This window comes from Ambystoma mexicanum, chromosome 11 (genome assembly GCF_040938575.1).
Source record: "Ambystoma mexicanum isolate Mex_15411 chromosome 11, UKY_AmexF1_1, whole genome shotgun sequence".
In the NCBI taxonomy this organism is placed as follows: Eukaryota; Metazoa; Chordata; class Amphibia; order Caudata; family Ambystomatidae; genus Ambystoma; species Ambystoma mexicanum.
This window is the reverse complement of record NC_090934.1, coordinates 213,226,089-213,249,846: the sequence shown is the minus strand read 5'-3', so window position 1 is coordinate 213,249,846 and position 23,758 is coordinate 213,226,089. Positions and strand designations below refer to the sequence as shown.

The 23,758-nt window shown below is 45.8% G+C and overlaps 1 long non-coding RNA gene across 3 annotated transcripts in view; it reads left to right on the top strand.

The window, feature by feature from the left end:
* The window catches only part of LOC138503274 (uncharacterized), a 42,354-nt gene extending 19,548 nt beyond the window's left edge, over nucleotides 1–22,806 (top strand). Inside the window, exons 2-4 of one of the 3 annotated variants that reach the window (XR_011279596.1) lie at nucleotides 11,238–11,313; nucleotides 16,450–16,464; nucleotides 22,795–22,806. This is a non-coding gene — a long non-coding RNA (uncharacterized lncRNA). Of the gene's footprint in view, nucleotides 1–11,237; nucleotides 11,314–12,444; nucleotides 14,111–16,449; nucleotides 16,839–22,794 lie in introns of those variants that run through there. The other 2 variants (XR_011279595.1, XR_011279597.1) reach the window with 2 other exon arrangements.
* The last annotated feature ends 952 nt before the right edge of the window (nucleotides 22,807–23,758 follow it).

The window sequence follows — 23,758 nt, the reverse complement described above, 5'->3', positions numbered from 1 at the left end:
TGACCTGTAAATATGAATGACACATTTTTCTGCTTTTCATCACTTTCTGTAAATCTTTTTGCATTAAACATTTTATCCCATACAAACAGTGACGGGGATTTTAACTTTTTTGAGGTTTGTATGATTTTCGATCCATGAGTTTAAAAAAAATAAAAAAGCCTTATTTCTCATCCTTGAAATCTGTGCTCGGTCCCTTTGTGAATTAATGTATTATTCCAATTGGGAAACGCTTTGAATCTTAGACCGCAGAACTGGTAGTCATTTGCTTCCTGTATTGTATGTGATTAAATATACCATTTCAATTGCAGGTTCTCAGGTTTTTAGTAAAAGGAATTATCTTAGTCTCAGACATAGGATTGTATACTCACTGTGTTCATTGATCATTTAGGCATGAATGAATCAGGACATTTACTTGTATAAGGCAGAGTTGGCAGTGAGACATTTTTTATACCACTATTTTGGAGGATTCAGCTAAAGGTACCCCATGAAATGAAATACAACCATAACATGGGGCTTTTTCCAAGTTTGCAGGTGTGGGTAAAGCATGGCTGTAATTCCGTTGCCGCACTTTTATTGGGGTTAATGGAATTACCGTCATTTCTCCTGCCCCGCCAAATTATAATTCTTTGCAGAGTTACTGCTGGTGGAATTACATGGTAAAGCCACCAATTTTGGAGGTAACATGGCGGATTCACCTCCAGTGTGTTGCTGTAGGCAAACCCTCCACTTTACCTACACAAATCCGCTGATTTACCATGCGGTAATTCCACCAGCTTTAAATACATCAAAACTCCTCATGTACTCCTATAGACTCCACAAATGGGGAATTACACTGCTCCCACCACTTGTAATCCTGTGGTACACCCACAGCATCAAATAGTGGTAACAGTAACCGATTTGGACAGTAATTTGGTGTATTTACAACTGAATTACCACCAAACTCGGAATAAGGCTGAATGTCTGTTATAAATTACCCCGGTGAGCCCTGGTGTGTGTCCAGAAAAAGGTAGTGCATTGACGTTATTGGGCTCTATACATACAGTCACTGACCTGTGTGCATTTAGACATAGAAAATTCCTCGCCATCGAAGGCAGAATTTGGGCAAGATATCAGCTGTGGGTTGGCCAAAGGGAGATCCCACCTAAAGATTGAATGGGATATGGGTTTCATCAGCATACATGTGAATGCTAAGTTGAAAGTGGCTGATGGCACTAATCAGTGGTTGCTTATAGAAGACTGGAGAACACATGGAATGATGATGGCCACTGGGGTTACCAAGAGGAACAAATAGTTGGATTTGAGCAGTAAAGGCTTTGATTGACCTGGTCTATATGAGTGCACTCCCAACGCTAAACCGATTTATGAGGTGGCAGAGAAGAACCGCATGGTCTCTGGTGTCAAAGGTAGCGTAAATGTTAAATGCTACGAAAGTAACTGTAGGAAACCAACCCTACTCTTCAGTAATGTCCCCCTGATGGTCATTGGGGTCTTGCCTCTATGTCGAATCTTCTGTAATTCCTGCTCGGTAGTCATAGGGTGTAGCCTTTATCACCCTACTTCAGTGATTCCTCCCAGCCATTCTCCAGGATGGACACGGTGACAAGATAGATAGCCACTAGGGACGTGACCACATTTACTAAGATTTATACGACTTTTACACTGCATGGTAGACAGCAAATTGGCCTGTAGTTTGCTTGTGCTTCAGGGTATGCAGACCCGTTTTATTGATGGAGTGATCCTGTGATGCTTTAGGCAGGACAGAAGGTCTCATAAAGACAACGACAAGTATATGAAATGAACAATGATTTCTGATATTGTGGGATCACCTCTTTTCAAGGCATTGCCATGGCATGGTCTGTAGGTGAAAGGATAAGTTGGGGTAGGACATTGGTGGGATCAGTGTTGACAATGTGAGGATGACACAGTTTGCCATAGTTGTTGAATATGATCTACAGTGAAACAAAGAAAGTGATGGCCGGTAGGTTTAGAATTAACTATATGCAAAGCAGACTTGGTCCGACCCCAAAAGGGGCAGTCCAGAACGAACTGCTAGTTCAAAAAGATTACTTCTTTGTTCCAGTATAACCATGGCCCTTCTGATGGTTATTTTGAAAGAAAGGAAAAGGGAAGTATGACAGGAACCTAAAAAGGGTGTTGGGGTGAAGGCTCATTGTGAAAAGTGAATAGGGATACCATGTCTCACCCAAGGACGTCCTCTCCCCACTCTCCAAGTCTCCTCCACCCAGGTGATCCAAGAGCGATGGCCTTTCCCTGGCCACCTGAGCAGAGAATATCGGAAAAAAGGAAATGAGTACGCCCTCAGGTGCCTCACATACCCTTCCCCTATACATAATGCACCCGCACATGGGGCACATGCTGATGGCTTCTCGGGGAGTTCAGGTTGCAAATGTATTGGAATCGAAGGCCAATCCCATACAGAAGTTGTGGTTATAAACGGTTCTTCCTGCCAGGTTTTGAATGGTGAAAATCTGTGACTGGCATGTATTTACCGCCTGCAAAAATTATGGAAAATTGGGAAAGTCGGTCCCGATAATAGTTTCCTCTGGTAGACCTGGGATAATGGCTGAAGGGAAATTGGTGGTTGTTCCTTGCACTCGAATGGGTATAGCCACTTTGGGTTAAACATCTTGGTCTCTGTGGACACAGGTAATTAACTAACGATGCACCTTTCAATCTCTCAGGTGGTACTAGATCTGCTCATACTGCTGTTTGTTTGCTAGCAGAATCTACTGGGGCCTGAAGTGGGATTTTATTTACAAGAATTGGTTCATAAGTGGACTTAGATGATGTTGCACAGAAATAAATGCTTTGCTGGGAAGCTGATGTATGTTTATCCTGCCTAAATGAGGAGTATTCCTCCTAGATGATCTCTTCCTCGCCGGGAAGGATGAACACTGGCTTCCGATACGCGAACACATAATTTTAAAGACCTTATCTATTACACATAGATGCCTTTCCAACTCAGCCGCAACCTACCCCTCGCAGAGGATCACTAAAACCCACTCAGACAGACCCCTTAGGTCGGCCTATACCAATGGGCTTTTGCTACCGAAATTCAAACGGACTAAAGCAGCTGGGGAAAGCTTTCCTACCTTTGTAGCTAGGCAATGGAACGCACTTATCCCGGGACTGAGAGCGGAACAATCATACTGGGTGTTCAGGAGAACACTGAAAACCTGGCTGTTCGCTAAACTTTGTAGGCGTGGGCTTCCCTCCTCAGACTTTCCTGTTTTGTACTATTTTGACCTCCCAAGTCTCTGTGTAACTGGTTGTAACAGCTCCTTGATGCCTCCCGCTTAGTGCGCTAAATACATAACCATGGCCTTTCTGAGAGTTATTTTGAAACAAAGGAAAAGGAAAGGGTTGACAGTAACCTACAAAGGCTGTTGGGACTGAAGGTTCATTGTGAAAAGGGAATGGGGGATACCATGTCTCACCCAAGGATGTCCTCTCCCCACTCCCGAAGTCTCCTCGACCCAGATGATCCTCCCTCTCATCTCGACCCACAGGGTCAGGATCCAGGAACAATGGCCCTTCCCTGGCCACCTGAGCCGAGGATATTGGGAACAAGGAAGTGAGGGCGCCCTCGGGTTCCTCACACTGCGAACATTGAAAATAATTTCAAATATGTAAAGACACAAAGATAAGTATTTTCAATATGTAAAGAAGTTAACAATTGAATTTTTTTTTAATAATGAGCTGACCACTACGAACATCTTTGTGTGGACGGATTAGTAGAGTTGCAACTATTTTAGGCTTGGAAAAGGTAAACTTAGTTCTGACTTTAGATACTGACAACCTTGAATTGTTTGAGGGTCAACTTGGAATGGTGACTGATTCCAGGGTTCGAAATTGAGGAGAGCGGGGAGCTATTTAGCTCCTGCTTTTTGCCTAGAAGAGCCCGGTTAGCTTGACACCAACAGATAGCAGGAGCTACCTTTGGCTCCCCAGGCCAACCTATACCACAAACACATATGTGAGTTTAACTTTGTGTGTTTGGGGCAACCTATAAATAAACATGAGTGCACATCACTGCCACATTTACAGCATAAGGATTCATAAATATTAGAACACATTATATGTTTAAATCGTATGTGTAAGTTAGATTTGTGGAATGCTATTTACTAGCTCCTCGTTCCCCATTGGTAGCTCCTGGTCACTGGTTAATGCTGGATACCCAGGAGTGGCCTTCAGCTCCTGTTTATCCAGTCTTAATTTCGAGCCCTGTAATTCCATAAAATACGTTATCAAACGCCTGTGGAATCCTTTCCCCTTGGCATCCTCACTGTCTTCCCCAAATCTCCATCTGGCAAATCTTCCAACCTCTCCATACCACACTAGCCCAAGAGTGTGCAACATGCTGAACATGTTATGTGGTGTATGTATTCATATGTCCTTGCCTGAAAGTCTAGATAGGGAGTATGATATGTCAACTAAGGACAGTCCTTTGGAACATGTGGACGTGATAAGGAAACATGATATTCGCTTGCCAGTAGCTCTACATTTTGAGAGATATAATTCTGGTGATTGCAAATTGCTTACATTTGCTGGCATTCTATATATGGGGAACTATTTTGGAGGTGGCAACATGGAGATGCTGTTACATAAAGCAGAAGCATGTTGGATTTTGACAGATTAAATGTGGGTCAGCGGTTGGCTATTTTTCTGCATAAATGAATAGTTGTTACAGTACATTGGGCCTTATTACGAGTAAGGCGGTAAGTGGAAAAATTGTTGGTAAAGGAATTACCGCCACTTTTACCATCTGCCGAATTTTGCTTTCCAGTAAATTGACGCTAATTCTATGGGTGGAATTACAGCCAGTGCAATTACCACAACAACCCAGCAGAATTGCGGCCAGAAACACAAATGGTATTTCCACCTTATTGCAAGTGAAAATACAGCTGAATTACCACCAAAATACTGCTGTACTCATAATGAGACCCATTAATTCGTTTCATAGCCTTTATCCACATCCCAAGTTTGGGTTTTCTCCACATCTGCTATGAAATTCGGGTATCTTTTTTATTTTTAAATTGGCGTGTCCCTCTACCTCAATTTCTAGAGCTGTTGTGGTCCGTATCCGACTGTGTTTTTAACAGTTAATGTTATTTGATTTGTAATTCATTTTTCACAAACTTTTCTTCACCTGTGTTATTTTTTATTTTTTTTATTTTTCTATTCTTCCCTTTTTGTTTTGTGATTTTAGCATTAAGATTTTGATATTCAGCCTGCATTTCCAAGAGAGACTGAACATGGTTTAGAACGGTTGAATAGTCAGTTTACAGTCACTGAGGCATTTTGTGTTTTCTGTTAATTAATTAGATCAGCAAATGATACGATATGATATGATAGTTTATTTATATTGCGCCTATACACAATGTGTTTCAAAGCGCTTCAAGGCAAGGGAGGGAACAAGGGAAAATACAATGTCATTCTTACAGGCCATGAACAGTAAGGATGTGAAATTAACTACTCGGCCTGACGACATTTCAGGTAGTGCAAGAGCTAAGACATAGATAAGGAAGCGAGGGGGAGAGTTGGAAGGAAATGGAAACAGACAGGTGACTTCCGTACTAGGCCTGACAACATTTCTGGTAGAGCTGGAGAAAAACAAGAGGTGAGGGAGAGGGGTGCAGAAAGGTAGGGGAGGAACAAAACAAGCGACTATCATACTAGGCCTGACGACATTTCATATAGTGATGGAGTGGGTGGGGGTGGTGGGGAGGAACAAACCAGTAAGGGGAGTGGGGAGGAGAAAGACGAGGTTGCTATCATACTATATCCAGGGACAATTCTGATAGAGTAAGTGCATAGAAGAAAGTAAGGGGAGGAGATAGGAAAAGGGAGAAAGGAAAGGAGGAGAGAACAGAGAGTTAGCAGTCAAAAGAGTGGAGAAGCAAGAGGGGAGAGTGAATACAATTGCAGAAGTCAGTAGTAACACATAATTTTGCAAGCCAGGATACAAGATGGAGATGGGAACAGCATGATTCAGGGCCACCATGAGTACAAGATGCAAAGAAAGTCCAGCATGAGAGTTGAGAAAGGGTGACGCACCGTGAATGAATGAAGTCCATAAAAGTCAAATCCAGCATTGGCCACAAGACGGTGATGGTGAAACCAGAAATTATCAGAACAGACTCCTGCAGAAATAGGCTTGAGGGGGCGAGGGTGGAGCAGGGTAGAAGAATCAAGCAAAACAGGCAACACCTGCGTGCAAGAATGGTGGGGGCACAAGGGAACATCATGGGGGGACCAGAGTGGGTGGGTATAGCCTGTAGAGACAGAGGAAGTAACACATGTTGGTGCATGCTTACCTGCTGTCTGAGCAGAGGGTCAGGCCCTGGGTCCTCATGGTCCGAACAGGAATTTCCCTTTTCTTAGTCTGCCCTTCACTTCAGACGCCCGGGTGAGAGACGCCCTTGATCTAATATTTAGGAGCAGGAAGGAAGAGGCAGAGCTAAGAAGGTGGGTGGTGCTTAGGCCAGGTGACTTAGAACCACTTGCACCTGCTCCCCATCTGCCTTGTGGCAAATAATACCTTGTGGCAAATAAGGCACAAATGGTTCTCTCTTGACCTACATAGCTCGGCTGTATGGCATGCTTGTTTTCTTGTTATCGAACAGCTGGGTGTGGTATGTTTGCTGAACCAGGATGTGAACATTAACATGCATGTTTTTTTTTCATTTGTTTGGGTTTTGATATTCTAATTGATGTGGCTTTTGACAATGTTTATTTTAATCTGCACCATGGGATGGATTCGGTTGCAGTCGGTATTCACTTTTCATGGTATGTTTATTTAAAGGTTTCATGATGAATATCGGCCTCATTACGAGTTTGACAGCAATTCAGTGGTAAATCCATCAATTACCGTCGCTGCCCATTTGTCCTGTGGTCCGTGGAGTTACCATGGGATTACAAGTGGTGGTAATTTATAGAGTCCCTAGGAGTCCATGGGGCTTTTTGATGGATTTACCGTGGGTGGAATTACTGTGCAGTAAATCGGCCTATTTTTTTTTTAAGGTAAAGTGGAGGATTTACCTCCAGCAACAAGCTAATGGTGAATCTGCCACTTTTCCTCGAAAAATTGGCAGATTTACTGCACAGTAATTACACACACGGTAAATCTACCAAAATTAAGATTTGGAGGTGCTGGAAAAGTGGCGGTAATGGAATTACCGCAACCTTTCTCCTGCATGACCAAACTTGTAATGAGGCTTTGTTTATTTCACTAGTGGCCGTGAAAAAGCACCTTTCGTGGCATGAAACATGTTGCCACTTTTTTAATAGACGTCCCTTGGCATGCGGAACATGCAACTGAGTACTCTTTTCCTTAAGTGGTGTTACTGTCCAATCTGCGGGCCACCTTCGGAGTCTGCACAGCAGACACACCTCCAGCCCACAAACTGCTCCTTGGCTGTGCAGAGCCTGCTCTCAGTGTCTGCATTCTGACCCTTGGCGAGTAAGAAACTCTTTGCTGTCCGTATGTGTAGAATTGGGGCAGTAAGCAACTTTTTATCGCTGGCTAGTAACTTGCAGCTTGATATTTCTACCCCTGCTGGATATGGCTTGGATTTTGTCTTGAAAGCAGGCTCAGTGCTTGCTACTTGGATCTAGAGTGGCTGTGAGTGCATCTTAAATGTGGGTGAATCACTGGTTTGCCTTGTGATCACAAGCAATTTACTGGAGGAGGCACAGCTTTATCATCTTTATGCATATGCTGCCTTCTGCACCTCAATCCTAATCCCTCTGCAAATGCCTGTGGGAAGGGGGGTGTCTGTAGCATGTGAGAATGGGCTACAAGTTCAATAATCACTATGTTGCATCACATGTACTTGCTGTCACTTCCTATGCCAGTGCCTCCAGATTCCTGAGGTACATCTGACAGCACAAAAGTTATTTTGGGAGGTTGGCATCACCTCTACACTGTTTTGCTAAACATTTTCTTGGGCAACGCTAGCTGTCTGGCAGGTGATGTGGATCAATGACCAGACAAACAGAAAACATACGCGCAATGTGGTTATTTAGGAAATTATAACAGAGCATGAGTCAAATAATAAATGGGATAAACAGGAAGTGCTACTGAAACTTAGCAGGATATGTCCAGTGATTTGTATCTAGAATTTGCAGGTCAACTAAAAGTTCAAAGATGTCTTTCCTGCAGCCATAGAATGCACTGGGGATTCCTTCCAGGGTCAACAGGTTATCATAAACAAATGAGTCTTTAAGAAAAGTCTCTGGTTTCCCAGTCTTTGGGCTTTGCCTTCTCCTGGGGTTAGTGGATAGTCCTCAGCCATGCTAGATTTCACAGGGATGTGTCCCTTTGCATTCTCCTACTCTTTCTTGTCCTACTCTTACTTTTTTCTTGTCCTCCCCTTGGATGCCTAGGTGTTTTGCACCTCAGGGTTCAGTTGTACCGTGGGAGCCTCTGAATCTAGCGTATAGGGAGTGAGGGTTCCGGCGACTTGTTCTGGTAGGTCCCAAAGACCTGGATGTGGATTTGGGCAGCATGTAAGACAGGAGGGGAGCTAACTACTCTAACTCGGCCTCCTAGGGTTGCTTTCTCTTTCTCCGCAACTTGTACTCCACTCCTCTTATTCTTAAATTCCCTCAACTAGAACAGTCCCAGCTCTTCTTGTAACCATTTCTGGCTATCCCCCCACTATGTCATGTTGTAAGTCCTGCCCAAATTCTCGCCGTCCTGCTCTCCATTCCTCCACTTCCTTTATAACTCCTCCTCCTCCCTTTCCTCCAGTTCCTTCTACCTTCATAACTACCTCTGATTGCTGTATTCTCCTTTCCACTATTTACTGTCTTCCTTGACTTCTTGTTTCATATTTTAGCCACTTTCCTTTTTGCAGATGCAAATATCTAAATGCCCACCATCTTGTCCAGCATCTTCACCCCTTTGGGCACCCTTTAAAATGTAAGTTGCCAAGGTGTTTGCTGTCCCTCCCACCTTCCTCACCCCTCTGGGCACCACGCATCAACTCAATGCCCCTCAAACTCAAAACTGTCTCTTGCACCTCCTTCACGTCCCGGAAATCTTCTTCACCCCTTTTCTCAATGATCTTTCCCAATTCACAACTACCTCTCGCACCTTCTTCACCTCCTTCAGCCCCACCCCTGTCCTCAATGACCGGCTCCATCCCCATCCTATCTTTTGCACCTTTCTTCACCCCTCTGGGAATCTTTCTTTATTTTCCTTTGCCACCATTCCCTTTTTCATTACCAGCAGATCAGGTTCTCTTGGCTCCTTGGTTTGGACTCCTGGTTCTGTCCACCACCTCCCTGGCTCCAATGTGGCCCAGCCTCCTGAACTCTGCTGCTCCCTCCAAGTAATCCTTCTGCACTTTCTGCCAAAACCACAACTGCCTTTTGTCTCTGGCCTCCAGTTCCTACTCCAAATGCTTCAGATCTCTTGCCATTTTACAGGGCTTTTGCCTCACCTACCAGCTTTTCTCTATCAAAGGGAGACTAAGATGGGGTAGATGGGATGAAGTTTGACTGTTGGTCACTGCCCCTCAGGGTGGCTTACAACCCTAGTGTAGGACTTGTGATTGGCTTATCCCTTTCCTTGGGCACGGCCCACTACCTGCTAGCCACTCCCTGACCATGCCTTCCTATCATTCTATGAATTAATGGAATTTAGGTGTGCAGGGGGTGGTATAGGGGACTTGGGAGTCATGGAAACCTGCCTGCCATCTTCATAAATAGCTCCTCAGGTCACTGGTAAAGGGACAAGCCAGTGGGACCCACCCATGAGGATGGTTCCAGTGCTGTGGTGGGTCATGAGGCTGACAAGTCCCACTTGGTCCACGGAGCAATGAAGTGTGAAATGACCAATTGCAAGACCTCGATCATTGGCCCCTATATTGTAATCTTGTAAAACTAAATGTGTAGCTTGTAGTATCCTTATGTTGTCATCGGAGAAACAAAGATATGTACTGTGAACTAGTTTCCTTGAGGTTGAGGGCAAAGTCCTGCTGTTGTGGCAGAAGGTTTGGATTTTGTGGTAGCAGAAGTGATTGTGCTACAGACAGGTGGACCATACCAGAGCACTGGATGCCTGTGTCCGATTAGGCGTTATTATATTGTGCTTGCGTTGAATTTCTATAAGACTATGGGTCAGGGGGTGAAATGGAAGCAAGCAAGCGAACATCCTTGGAAAATGCCAAAAAAAAGGTATCACCCATGGTTATTCACAAGACATAAATGATCCCTATGGAGATTATATGAGATGACTAGCATATAGCTCCAGTGCGGGACTCCCCATTTCCTGAAGATGAAACACAATAGGCCTCCCACTATAGGCCACTATAGGCCTCCCTCCCACTGCCAATCTGCAGTCCTGTGCACCAGCCAGGTGTCCAGTGGAGATGCACAGCCCCTGACCAATTCCCCAATAACACAGTGCCATTGCAATTCCACAACGCTGGAGGAATGGCGCTCCTCCTTGTTTCCTCAGGCAGAACACTGCAGGTGTGTTGACTGTGAACATTCCAACTGTCCTGTGGAAGTCTTGTGTCTTATAGTGATGGAAGGTACGTGCTTAGGGCCAGGGAGATTGCCTTGAGTAGTGCATGTTTATGTGTGGAGATCCCTCTTGTTGCACCTCTAGTTATGCACCTCAGGATTATCCAGTGGAGAAACCCATACGCACGCCAAAGAGCCCAATCTGCAGCTGATTGAGTGACTTTGATCCCAATTCACTGCAGCTGCCACTGGATTACTGTCATGGTTAAACAAGGCTTGTGGATCGCTTGGAAACAAGATGGTGTGTGATTCAATATCTTTGGGCAGCACAGACAAGTTGAAGAAGATCTCTCTCTGAAGTAGTAAGGCGTAGGATACTCTTCCAGCAGGAAGGTCCCGGATCTATCTAGAATCAAGAGAGTTCTTGAAATTCCCAGCCTGGGACATGGGGTAGGAGAGTTTCAGCCCTGTATTACAAATATAATATCCTGTGACGCTTGTTTACAAAGCTAAAAAAAGAACACAGAAATGTTCAAATGTACTGCGCGATGGCGTGGGTGCGCATGAGAGAACCTCCTGACCCCTACCTGCATGCCTGAAACTCAGGACAAAACTACACAAGTTCCCAGGCATGCTACTGGGACCCTGGCCCATTTGTCTCTTGCAATGCTGTAATGCCCCAATTCCCTTCCTTCTCTTTGCAGCTCTCATGATAACTCTATCCTTTCTGCTTCTGCCAGGTGAACATAAGGTCAAAGGTCACCAAGATGTCGCTGCTCTTTGGAATGTTGTTACTCTGCAGCTCCATTCATGCAGGTGAGTGACCAAGTCCCTGTGGGAGTGTCCTGTCCCATTGTGAATTGGCTTGCCCCAGTAGAGCAATTAGGGCTCCGGTTGATCTTTAATATCACAAAATGAGTAATCAGGCTCCAGTACATTTAATCAGGGATCCCAGAATGATTGATAGTACCGCAGGATACATGATCATGCCACTGTCTTATACAAATAGGAAAGCAGTGTGAATGAGGGTGCCGCTCCCCAGAGAAGGCATTCTACCAGCTGTCTGGATGCCCACATTTCTGTAATAGCAATGCATTCTAGCCATTGTCTGTCACAAAGAATAAAGGAGTGAAAGAGAGTGCAGGGACACACCTCATAAAAGCGCAACAGTCCTAGATAGGGTGTCTACTCTTCCAAGCCTCCAACCCCACAGAATGGCAGCACTAATTTGCACACCACAAGCGGAGTTCTCTTCACTTCCAGGAAGACCTTATTGGCTTGTGCTAACCAATGACTACTAGCGGTATCCAGAAGTGGAGACAGCCTGATACACAAGCACCCAAGATGTGATCCCAAAAGTAGAAAAAATAGCATCATGTCACAGCATTCAGAGATCTTTGAAGATGGACGATGGGCCACCTTTCCATAGTAATGAAGTGAACCTTGAGAGGCTAGGAATACAATATATTTGAATCCCCTCTGTCTGGCCGCTTGCAAATGGTGATGCTGAGCACTCCACGAGCACCCTGAAGAATGTGAGCAGGATTGCACATGAAGGAGGACAAATGTAGGGGTTAAGCTGTTTCAATGTATTTGAAATGATAGATTACACCTCACACCTCAGCATGGTGTGCACCCAGCATGCTCCCAGCAAGGAGAACAGTGAGATTTAACATTGCTGGTCACAGTTCATCACCACAAGCACTCCCCTCGACGGAAACCATAGAAACCATTTGTGATAAGGCGGTGGAAAGGAAGGAAGATCAGAGCCAGGACAAGGCCTATAGCAAGAAGCCAATCAGACCTTGGGGGATGAGGTCATAATGGAGGGAGGGAGGTTACAGCCTGGGAGAGACAGATAACTGGGCCAATGATAATGCTCTAGAACAAGAAAGGTTCCAAAAATATCATCCTGATGCAGGCTTCTGGTGTTTGTTTTTGAATTAGAGAGAAGAGTTGGAGGAGGGCCCAGGGCCTGAGGAGGAGGTGACCTATGAGTGGGCCTATTGACCTGCGGCCATAACGAAGCAGTGGTTCAAGTTGCACCCGTTGTGCCCCGTTCTGTTGTAACCCGTTTATAGAGACTTGATAAGAAATGTATACAAGAGAAGAAATTAGCCATGAGAGAGTTGCTGCTGACAGTCCTAACGGCACCAGATACCCAGCTGGAGGCGTCTGTCATCCGAGAACCTCATCGAAGGAGCCGTCGGGTCCGCGGCTCCCCTCCGTAGGCCCCACCTTCCTGGAGGAGGAGCCACGGCGCAAGCCTCTCCTGCGGACTGACGTGCCGGCAGGGAGAGGGGGCCCGACTCTGCGAGCGAATCACAAGCGTCAGGCGAAGAAACAGCTGACAGCTTGACAGAGCCCTGAAAATAAAGTCATCCTCCGAGCGAGCGGAAGAAGGAGGAGCGCTCGCAGCTGCTGTAAGTCACTGAGGAGGGAGCCGGAAGCCAAGGTGAGCATCGAGTGAATGAAAGGAAGAGTGGATGAACAGAAAGGCAAACAACCGTGCTAATGGTTGGCCGTGAAGCCTTTCCAACAGGGGCTGAGCCCTAAGGAGGCTGGAACACAACCAGCACCAATGGGGGCGTGAACTGGAGACCTCCATTCTGGAGAGCAATAGAGAAACAAATAGAGAGGATTGAAAGACAATTTGAGACTTTAAGGAGTTGAAGATGAGTGATCCCTAGGAAAACAGTTTCCACAGAGTAAAAAATAGAGTCCCATCTCCTGGAGAAAACTCCCGAACACTGTTAGCCTCAACAGAATGGTTCGTGACTACAAGTAAACAGAATCTTTGTTTTTTTTTTAAGTATGGAAAAGGGAACGGCACGTTGTCCCCCTTTTTCCCAGAATTAAAGAACCCTGTTGTTTCTACAAATAAAAGTCAGTAAGTCTGAAGTGTTGAAGGCTGGTTTTCTCATTTCCTGGTCCCTACACCATGAAACAACTACATACTTCCCAAGTTATCAGAAAAAGAGCAACGCCATCTGGCATCCCCTCCCGGGCCAACACATACGGCTTTCCAGGGCAGCTTTGGATGGAGGATTCAAGTTAGGATGAAACTCCTGTGGATCTCCCAGGTACCATCTTTAGCTGACTATTATTTTGAGTTTAAAGTCTTATCTCTGGAATGGTCTTCCTTGAGAAACGCAACTCAAACAATAGCCAGGTCCAAGAAAAAAACTCTTGAAGAGCGAAGTAATATTTTATTAGGTCAGGGGTTTGCAACCTGAGGCTCGCCATACATTTAGGACTACCAAGCTCTTGTTCACTCACCATGGACTATGCTATATAGGGATTGTGGGAGTTGTAGTCCAGAGCATCAGGAGAGCTAAAGGTTACAGACTCCTGAACCAGGCCAATAACCTCTTGGACACCAATTCAGTGCTTTGTGCTTATCTTCCATTAATTTGGCCACCTGGTTGTGCTATCATGTAAGTTTGATTAGTGTGTGTTGTTTTAGCTTGCATACTATAAATGATTTTTATTGCAAAGAGAAAAGGATTTGTGTATGTAAAGAGAAAAATGTACATGATTACAATAGCAAAATAACAACACAAAAAAACAAATAAAGGCAAGGAAGAGAATGTTTTGTGATTGTAGTCTTTTGTGGTAATTTCGCCCTTTCTATTGGAGTTTGAGCTAGAGGGGTCGCATAATTAAGTAGCCTTGGTGTAAGTATAAATCTGGGTTGTTATTTGTGTTTTCCAGACACTGATTAAGTCTGTGGAGACGAAACATGCCTGTTTGGCGCTTCCCAGACTGCAACATTAAATACTGTATTACACTTACACAAAGTCCCAGTGATGGACCATTTATTATTTCACCTTTTCAAGAGGGGAACATTGTGAGTGAATATATCAATTTGTCAAGTGTCCCATCAACGGGAGGCCAAAGTTATGAAGGGGGGCCCGAAAGTTGTATTTCATATTCTAACTACAATAGGTAATTCTTGCCCTCACCAACAGCAAACACTGCTGGACAGATTCACACCAAGCTTGTGCGAGAAGCCTGGTGTCGGCCAACTGCCTTTGCAACGTGACTCATACAGCCCTCCCACATCGTTATGTGGGCAGCCTCTGTTTTGGCCCACACTAGTAAACATGGGACGTTGGGCTAGGGATGGGGGCAGGGACTACGAGTGTCACGTGGGTTCAGGGTTTTGACAGTTGAAACGTAACTCTAGAGAAATAAAGAAGCGTTAGAAACTCTCTCTGTGTCCGTGTTCATGGCCTTATTTTGTTCTGCCTCCCCACCCTGTTTGATGAGCCCTGAGATATTGTTGCAGGAAGACTCTCACAAACAACAAGAAAGTGGATGCCAATGAGCCAAAAAGAGTTTGTGATATTACGGGTGATCTGTGAACCCACGTAGCACTCAAGCTAAGATTGGTAAATGGGTTTGATTGGGTACAGATGTAGGGCACTCTGGGCATGTTTGCTGTACCAGGGAAATGCCCCACCACCGGGTAAACTAGTCATAGTCTCATGCCATGGCCAGTGGGCTCTGTGGGTGAATTTGCTGTACCTGGGACATGATCGCTTGCCAAGTCCTGCGCATCGTACCCACTGTGTATGGCTGCTGACTATGCCCATTGCTCACTAAGGGTGTTTTCGCTGTACACGTGGCATGACTTACCAGCATGGCCAGAGGCAGAGCTTCCTCTGGCCGTGGCGGCATCCCTTGACCTTTGTGCATTGCAGGGTGGTTCACTTAGTCCCGTGCATATCGGATGTCCATACCCCCGGCAAAGTGACTGCGAAGCATGGACAAGCTGCTAGACTATATTATTCAAACCCAAAGAATTCTCTACAAGCGGTAATGGCTAATCTTTAGTTAAAATGACCTTATGGTTGGTAGGCAAAACCGAAAAACCCAGTTATTGTTGATCATGCAACAATAATGCCCCCCCCCCATCCGTGCATTGTTTATGACACTTTTTAATATAATACTTATGGTTTGTTTTAGGTCTGTTCAGAGGTGTTCCTCAAAACAGAACAAAAACTCATGAGTATTCATCAAAGTTTCGTGTGACGTCATTAGCTGTGCATGGTGGGTCGGGAGTTATGGCTGCTTTGCTGAACATGAAGAGCGAATTTCCGTGTTTTTTTTTTTAGTTTTTCTGTTGCAGTCACAGTGTTGTTTTATCGAAAGGGTTTTCACTGATATGTAACATAATCTCTTAAAATTATCCCCCTTGCGGAATCCAAAATCAGGGACTCACAAGTCTCCACGCTCATCACCCTGCACTGTGTCTGGTGATGTCCCTCCACTTCTTCCCAGACCCTAATTGGCTATTTCTGTTCTGTGCAGTGATCCTTCTCACCATCACATTACACATGTCATCAGATCATTTGCCCCACACCATTCTCCGTTCTACCACTAAGCGCCTGGCCACACCATTACAGATGTTCTACAATAGGAGCCTACAACCTGTGGCTCTCTATTTGTTCTGGACTACCTCTGCCATGATCTCTCACAGTTGACCATGCTGATTAAGGCTGATGGGAGTTGCAGTCCAAAACATCTGGAGAGTCAAAGATTGCAGATCCTTCTGGCTTCCACTACATTTCCTGTGTCCTTGGGAGCTCCCATTTTGCTCCATATTGCATTGTCTTGGTTGATGTCAGAACATGTGCAATGAGACATCACAATGCTTAAAGGGTCATGTGTCCCTGGTTATGGCGTTCTTCTGAGTGGAGGATGCTCGCGGGAAGACACTGCTTCTGCCTTGAGGCTCCAGATAGAGAACCTCAGGAAGGCACGATGCTAGACAGAGAATACGGCATTGGAATCATTCACTTAGATAGACATTAGCCTGCTTGTTTATTTTCTGGCCATTTCCTGACTTAACATTAAGTAACCTCTGTTGGGTATGTGGCGTGATTTTGTTTCCTCTTCTCAACTAACACTTAAAAGTAACACTGTTTTTATCTCCTTGTATTTCAGGGATCACATGTGATGGTAAATATCAGACTTCACCACTGCCATCGCCGCCCACTACAAAGAGCACAAAGAGCACCTGTTGTGCACCCTTTTCTGTGGCTGAAGACTGAAGGACTTAAGCTTGTTCTCTAAGTGGCAGAGGGCTGAAGTCCGCAATGTGACTTAAGGCTGATCTATCTGCGACTGAGGGCTGATGTCCGCGAAGTGACTGAAGGCTGATGTATCTGTCTCTGATGTGCATGAAGGCTTATCCCTCTGCCTCCGACTGAGGACTGATGTTTCTGATGTGTACGAAGGCTTATCCCTCTGCCAGTGACTGATGTCTATGATGTGCATGCAGGCTTCTCCCTCTGCCAGTGACTGAGGGCTGATGTCTATAATGTGCGTGAAGGCTTACCCCTCTGCCAGTGACTGAGGGCTGATGTCTATGATGTGTGTGAAGGCTTAACCCTCTGCCAGTGACTGAGGGCTGATGTCTATGATGTGCATGAAGGCTTATCCCTCTGCCAGTGACTGAGGGCCGATGTCTATTATGTGCATGAAGGCTTATCCCTCTGTTAGTGACTGAGGACTGAAGTCTATAATGTGCGTGAAGGCTTAACTCTCTGCCTGTGACTGAGTGGTGAAGTCCATGATGTGCATGGAGGCTTAACTCTCTGCTAGTGATTGAGGGCTGATGTCTATGATGTGCATGAAGGCTAATCCCTCTGCCTGCGAGTGAGGACTGGATGTCTCTGATGTGCATGAAGGCTTATCCCTCTGCCTGCGACTAAAGGCTGATATCTCTGATGTGCACGAAGGCATATCTCTCTACCAGTGACTGAGGGCTAATGACTATGATGTTCATGAAGGCTTATCCCGCTGCCTGCGACTGAGGGCTGATGTCTATGATGTGCAAGAAGGCGTATCCCTCTACCTGCGACTGAGGTCTGATATCTATGATGTGAATGAAGGGTTATCCCTCTGCCTGTGACTGAGGGCTGATGTCTATGATGTGAATGAAGGCTTATCCCTCTGCCTGTGACTGGGGGCTGATGACTATGATGTGCATGAAGGCTTATTCCTCTGCCTGCGACTGAGGGCTGATCTGTCTGCCAGTAACTGAGGGCTGATGTCTATAATGTGCATGAAGACTTATCCCTCTGCCAGTGACTGGGGGCTGATGTCTAATATGTGCGTGAAGTCTTATCCCTCTGCCTGTGACTGAGGGCTGATGTCTATGATGTGCATGAAGACTTATCCCTCTGCCAGTGACTGGGGGCTGATGTCTAATATGTGCATGAAGGCCAATCCCTCTGCCTGCGACTGAGGGCTGATGTCTATGATGTGCATGAAGGCTTAACCCTCTGCTAATGACTGAGGGCTGATGTATATGATGTGCATGAAGGCCAATCCCTCTGCCTGCGATTGAGGGCTGATGTCTATAATGTGCATGAATGCTTATCCCTCTGCCAGTGACTGAGGGCTGATGACTATGATGTTCATGAAGGCTTATCCCTCTGCCTGCGACTGAGGGCTGTCTATGATGTGCATGAAGTCTTATCCCTCTGCCTGCGACTCAGGGCTGATGTCTATAATGTGCATGAAGGCATATCTCTCTGCCTACTACTGAGGGCTGATGTCTATGATGTGCATGAAGGCTTATCCCTCTTCCAGTGACTGGGGGCTGATGTCTATGATGTGCGTGAAGTCTTATCCCTCTGCATGTGACTGAGGGCTGATGTCTATGATGTGCATGAAGGCTTATCCCTCTGCTAGTGACTGAGGGCTGATGTATATGATGTGCATGAAGGCCAATCCCTCTGCCTGCGACTGAATGCTGATGTCTATGATGTGCATGCAGGCTTATCCCTCTGCATGTGACTGGGGCTGGTGTATATAATGTGCATGAAGGCGTATCCCTCTGCCAGTGACTGAGGGCTGAGGTATATAATGTGCATGAAGGCTTATCTGTCCGCCAGTGACTGCGGGCTGATGACCATGATGTACCTGAAGGCTTATCCCTCTGCCAATGACTGAGGCCTGATGTCCATGATGTAAATGAAGGCTTAACCCTCTGCCAGTGACTGAGGGCTGATGTCTTTGATGTGCGCGAAGTCTTATCCCTCTACCAGTGACTGAGGGTCGATGTCTATGATGTGCGTGAAGGCTTATCCCTCTGCTAGTGACTGAGGACTGAAGTCTATAATGTGTGTGAAGGCTTAACTCTCTGTCTGCGACTGAGTGGTGAAGTCTATGATGTGCATGAAGGCTTAACTCTCTGCTAGTGACTGAGGGCTGATGTCTATGATGTGCATGAAGGCTAATCCCTCTGCCTGCGAGTGAAGACTGGATGTCTATGATGTGTATGAAGGCTTATCCCTCTGCCAGTGACTGAGGGCTGATGTCTATGATGTGCATGAAGTCTTATCTCTCTGCCAGTGACTGAGGGCTGATGTCTATAATGTGCATGAAGGCTTATCCCTCTGCTTGCGACTGAGGGCTGATGTCTATGATGTGCATGAAGGCTTATCCCTCTGCCTGCGACTGAGGGCTGATGTCTATGATGTGCATGAAGGATTATCCCTCTGCCAGTGACTGAGGGCTGATGTATATGATGTGCATGAAGGCTTATCCCTCTTCCTGCGACTGAAGGCTGATGTCTATGATGTGCATGAAGTCTTATCCCTCTGCCTGTGACTGAGGGCTGATGTCTATAATGTACATGAAGGCTTAACTCTCTGCCTGTGATTGAGGGGTGAAGTCTGCAATGTAACTGAAAGCTGTTATCTGCAACGTGAGTGAAAACTGACCCCTCTGTCTGTAACTAAGGGCTGAAGTCCTCAACATTAGTGAAGACCGATCTATCTTTGACTGAGAGCTGAAGACCACAATTTGACTGAAGGCTGATCTCCCTGTGACTGAGTGCTGATGTCTGTGATGTGACTAAAGGTTGAGCTGTCTGTGACTGAGGAATAAGACTGAAGGCTGTTCTCTCTTTCTATGACTGAGGGGTGAAGTCCTTAATGTGAGGATAAAGGCTGAATCCTTCAATGTGAATTTAGCCCTCTATCTTTGGCTGAAGGCTAAAGTTCTCATTGCGAATGTAAACTGGTCTCTCTGTCGGGGCTTAGGACTGAAAGCAGATATTTCTGTCTGTGAATGACGGCTGAAATCCTAAAAGTAACTGATGACCGAGCAGGCTAATCGTTCTGCATGTGACTAAGGACTGAAGTCCTCAATATGACTGAAGGCTAATCTCCATCTAGGAATGAGGAAAGTAACTGAAGGCTGATCTCTCTGTGACTAGGAGCTGATACCTGAAATGTTACTGAGGGATGACCTCTGTCTGTGACTGAGGGCCAAAAGATCTCAATGTGAATGAAGACTGACCCGTCTGCCTGTGGGTGAGGGCTGAGGTCCCCAGTGTGACTGAAGGCTGATCTCTCTGTCTGTGAAGGAGGGCTGAAGTCCAATGTGTGACCAAACACTGAGCTATCTGGCTGTGAATAAAAGCAGACATCTCTGTCTGTGACTGAGGGCTGTGCACTCAGTATGAAACTAAGGCCTTAGCTCTCAGTCCATGATTTCAGACTGTGGTCCCTATCTGTGACTGATGTATGCCTTCTCGATGACAGAGGGCAAATCCCTTCTGCTGATGCCTGATCTTTCTGAAACTGAAGACTGCCATCTTTCTGTGACTGAGGACTGATCAGCATGTAACTGAGGGCCCAACTCAGTGCCTGGTAGTGTGGGTTGCTATGTCTGTCTGTGATGGGTGGCCTGATTTCTTTGAAAATAAGGGCTGAAATACCGCTGGTCAGCACTCAAGAGAACCTCTCAACCCTCACTTTGCCTAATGGTTTAGTCCAAAGATGAACATTTTGGGGCAGATCCCCAAAAATGATTTCAAGCGAAAAAAGCGCAGAGGAATGTGGTTTTCCATTTACTCTCATCGCAGAAAAGCACGGCTCCCCTATTCTCAAAGGTGACCTTGGCATTTATGGGGTGCCAGACAGTAGTGCAAAGATGCGCTGGCCAGCTGCCTTTCCTGCCTTTCCCCACACTAATGTATGACTGGATCCCAGCAACCACGTGACTGCTTGGAGCTCATTTCACATAGGCCTGACACTGTGCAATGCAGTTAAAGAAGACAAATTCATTTCTATCCTTATTCAGGGATAGAATTGCAAGTGGGAGAGCAGCGATTCCGACTCCTGCTTTCCCACGTCAAAGACAATTTTCAGAAATGAACCTCTTATGCATTGCGCACTCCTCTGCTCCGAGTCTAAACAGAGGATGGGGAAGGCTTTTAATTTGTGTGCTTTTCAAGGCACATCCCATATGTGAATTTGGGATGCGCATTGAAATGTGCAGAAACACCCTCTTATTTTTGCAAAAGCGCAAAGGGAGAAAAAAAAGGGCATCTCAATATGCACCCCTAAAATGCACTCATTCAAATGCCCTTGGTGGAATGGGGTGCACCAAGCGCATCTCCTCATTTGTGCCAAAAACGTTTTGAGAATCTGCCCATTTCTTCATGTTATTACTATTATTATTATTATGTTATTTATTGAGCGCGGACCTAGTTTCGAGAAGCAACGGAGCGCTTTACAGAGATGTACAGCAATACAGATACACAACAGAGCACTTTACAGAGGTAAATAACAGGACAGATGCCTAACAAAGCGCTTCACAGATTTATACAACAGTACAGATGCATAATAAGGCACTTTTAAGAGGTAACAACAGAACAGATATACAGCGGGGGTAGGATACAGAGGGGCACAGAGCAGGGGTACAGCTGTACGGGGTGGCGAGAAGGAGAGAGGTGGTCTGTGTCGAGCAAGTCAGGTGGAGTTGGGGCAGCGCGATGGCCTAGGTGTTGAGGAAGAGAGACTCCTTGTAGAGGTGGGTCTCGAGTTCTTTTCTGAATTATAGGAGAGTGGGGGCGGGTCTGAAGCTGACGGGGCGCACTTCATGTGACTGCCTAAAATAGTTATTGTATGGAATTGCAACATAGAGTTCAAGTTGGACCAGCATTGTAATGACGAAGGAATCTTGTTGCAACTCTGAAAGGTTGAGAGGAAGGTGTCTATGAATTAGGGCCATTCTTCCTGTATATGCCTGTAGTGAGGGCTTTTTGCATAGTGTGACCGTCTTGGGATGATGTTGTTTTCCCGATGCGCTCCCATTGTCTGGGACTTTCTAGTCCATATTCCTATCTTTGCCTGAGGACTGAGGTTCCTGTCTGTGGCTTGGGAATGATCTCACTGCGACAAAACGCTAAACTCTACGGTTCACAGTGACTGCTGACCTCTCCGTCGGTGACTGATAGCAGAACTCTGTGAGTGAGTGATAGTTGATCTCCTTTGCCCAGTGTCACTGTCATTGATTGTAGACTGGTCTACCCACCCGTGACTGAGAGTTAATCGCCATCTCGGTAAGTGAGGGCCGAGGTTCTCGCCTGGCATTGACCGCTTTCCTCATTGTCAGTGACTGAGGTTGGAGCTCGCTGTCTGAGACTGAGTTACTCTCCCCGACTGTGATTGATGGCTTATTTCACTTCTGTGTGGAGGAGAACTGATCTCCCTGTCTCTGTGCTTGTTTGTGACTGAGAGATGTGTTCCTTGATCTCCCTGCCCTATGGTTTTTTTTTGCAAATGATGACTGATCTCCCTGCCCCTATTAGTGACTTAGGACTGATTACCCTGTCTCAGGGCCCATGTTTGTGATTGAACTACAATACCCCCAGTATTACAGTTTTTCCTCCCTGGTCTTTCTGTTTACTCCTTTTCCTTTCTCTCCATTTCTCTGACACTACATTTAATGATATTGGTATTTCTGAATGCTTTTCAAATGTTCCATCTTTAGGCAGAAGAAAGTGGGCCTCATTACGAGTGTGTTGGTCCGGACAAAATGCCGGAATAAATGCTGGTAATACTGGCTGCGGTATTTCTACCAGTATTTCTACCAGACCGGCACACTTCAAGTTTGCCGGTAGGGGCAGTGAACTCCCGGAAGATCCGGCCCCTACTGGCAATAATTGCTGCAATCACCAGACACCGGTACTGCAGGTGCCGGTGATTGCGGCAAACCCATTCCATGGAGTCCTTATTGACTCCATTGAATGGGAACTTGCCGCCGTTGCTGGCACCGATATCGCGTGCCAGTAAAGGTAAGGTGGGTTTGCCGGTAACCTGCTGGTATTAAAGGCCGGTGACCGGCATACCCGTAATGACACCAAGTGACTGGTGCAGGCTCTATGCTGGCTCGAGATTTAATGCAATGGGGTTGGGAGGCGGGGTCTGATTATTTATATTTTGCTTTTATTGTCCAGACACTCATTATTATTATTTTTTCTTACAGATTACATCACAGGTAAGTTCAAGTCTCTTCCATACTTTGTGTTTGGGGGCTATAGCTCACGGCAAAGAAACCGTAAAGATAGGTGTGGTAGTGTGATATAAGAATATGGTGGGAATAGGGGAACGAGTAAACGGGCGGTGTGGCATAGAGAACCAATCAAAGACAGATCCAGTGGGCCTGCCTTTGTTTTATGCCAAACGCAGCCCCGTGTGGCAGCCCCAGGCATTGAATGCCCAATGTGGAGACTTGTATGCCAAGTACCCCTTCATCAGGACAGCCTCACATTCCCGGGTGCTGCCGTATGTCCAAGACCACTTGGAACTACGGCACTTGTATGCCTGATGCAGCCTCAGTTGCCTGCCAACACCCATCACGTATGCATGCACACCCTCACATGTCCAGGCACATATGTCCCAGTGAAGTCTCACTTGCCAAGGTAGCATCACCCTAGCTTCGGTGCCTGGGAAATGTCCTACTATGCGGATTCAGATATTAGTTGCTAGGCACAGCCTTGCATGCTAGGTAGAGCCTCAGAGGCTATCGCACCGCCTCAACATGCTGAAATGCAGCTTCAGATGGTCCTTTACTTGCATAACATATTAGGTGACGCGTCATAGGCACAGGTGCCGAAACAAAGCTGCAGCTACAGTAAGTCCAGCTACAGCAGCATAGCCCCGGGAGCAACTCCACATGTCCAAATACAGCCATGATTGCTGTTAAAAACTCACCCCTCTTCTCATACTTTCTCTTCCCCCTCTCCTGTTAAAGAGCCTTGAAAATATCGTTAATCGATATTCAAGAATGCTATATAAATATATATATTTTTTAAATAAAAATGTCATGTGTTACAGTTCTTAACAAACTGTTGACATTTCATGCTTACTCATATTACATATACATCTGTACAAAATCATAAACCAAATAAAACAGTTGCACACTTGACATTTCCCAAGATACATGACAT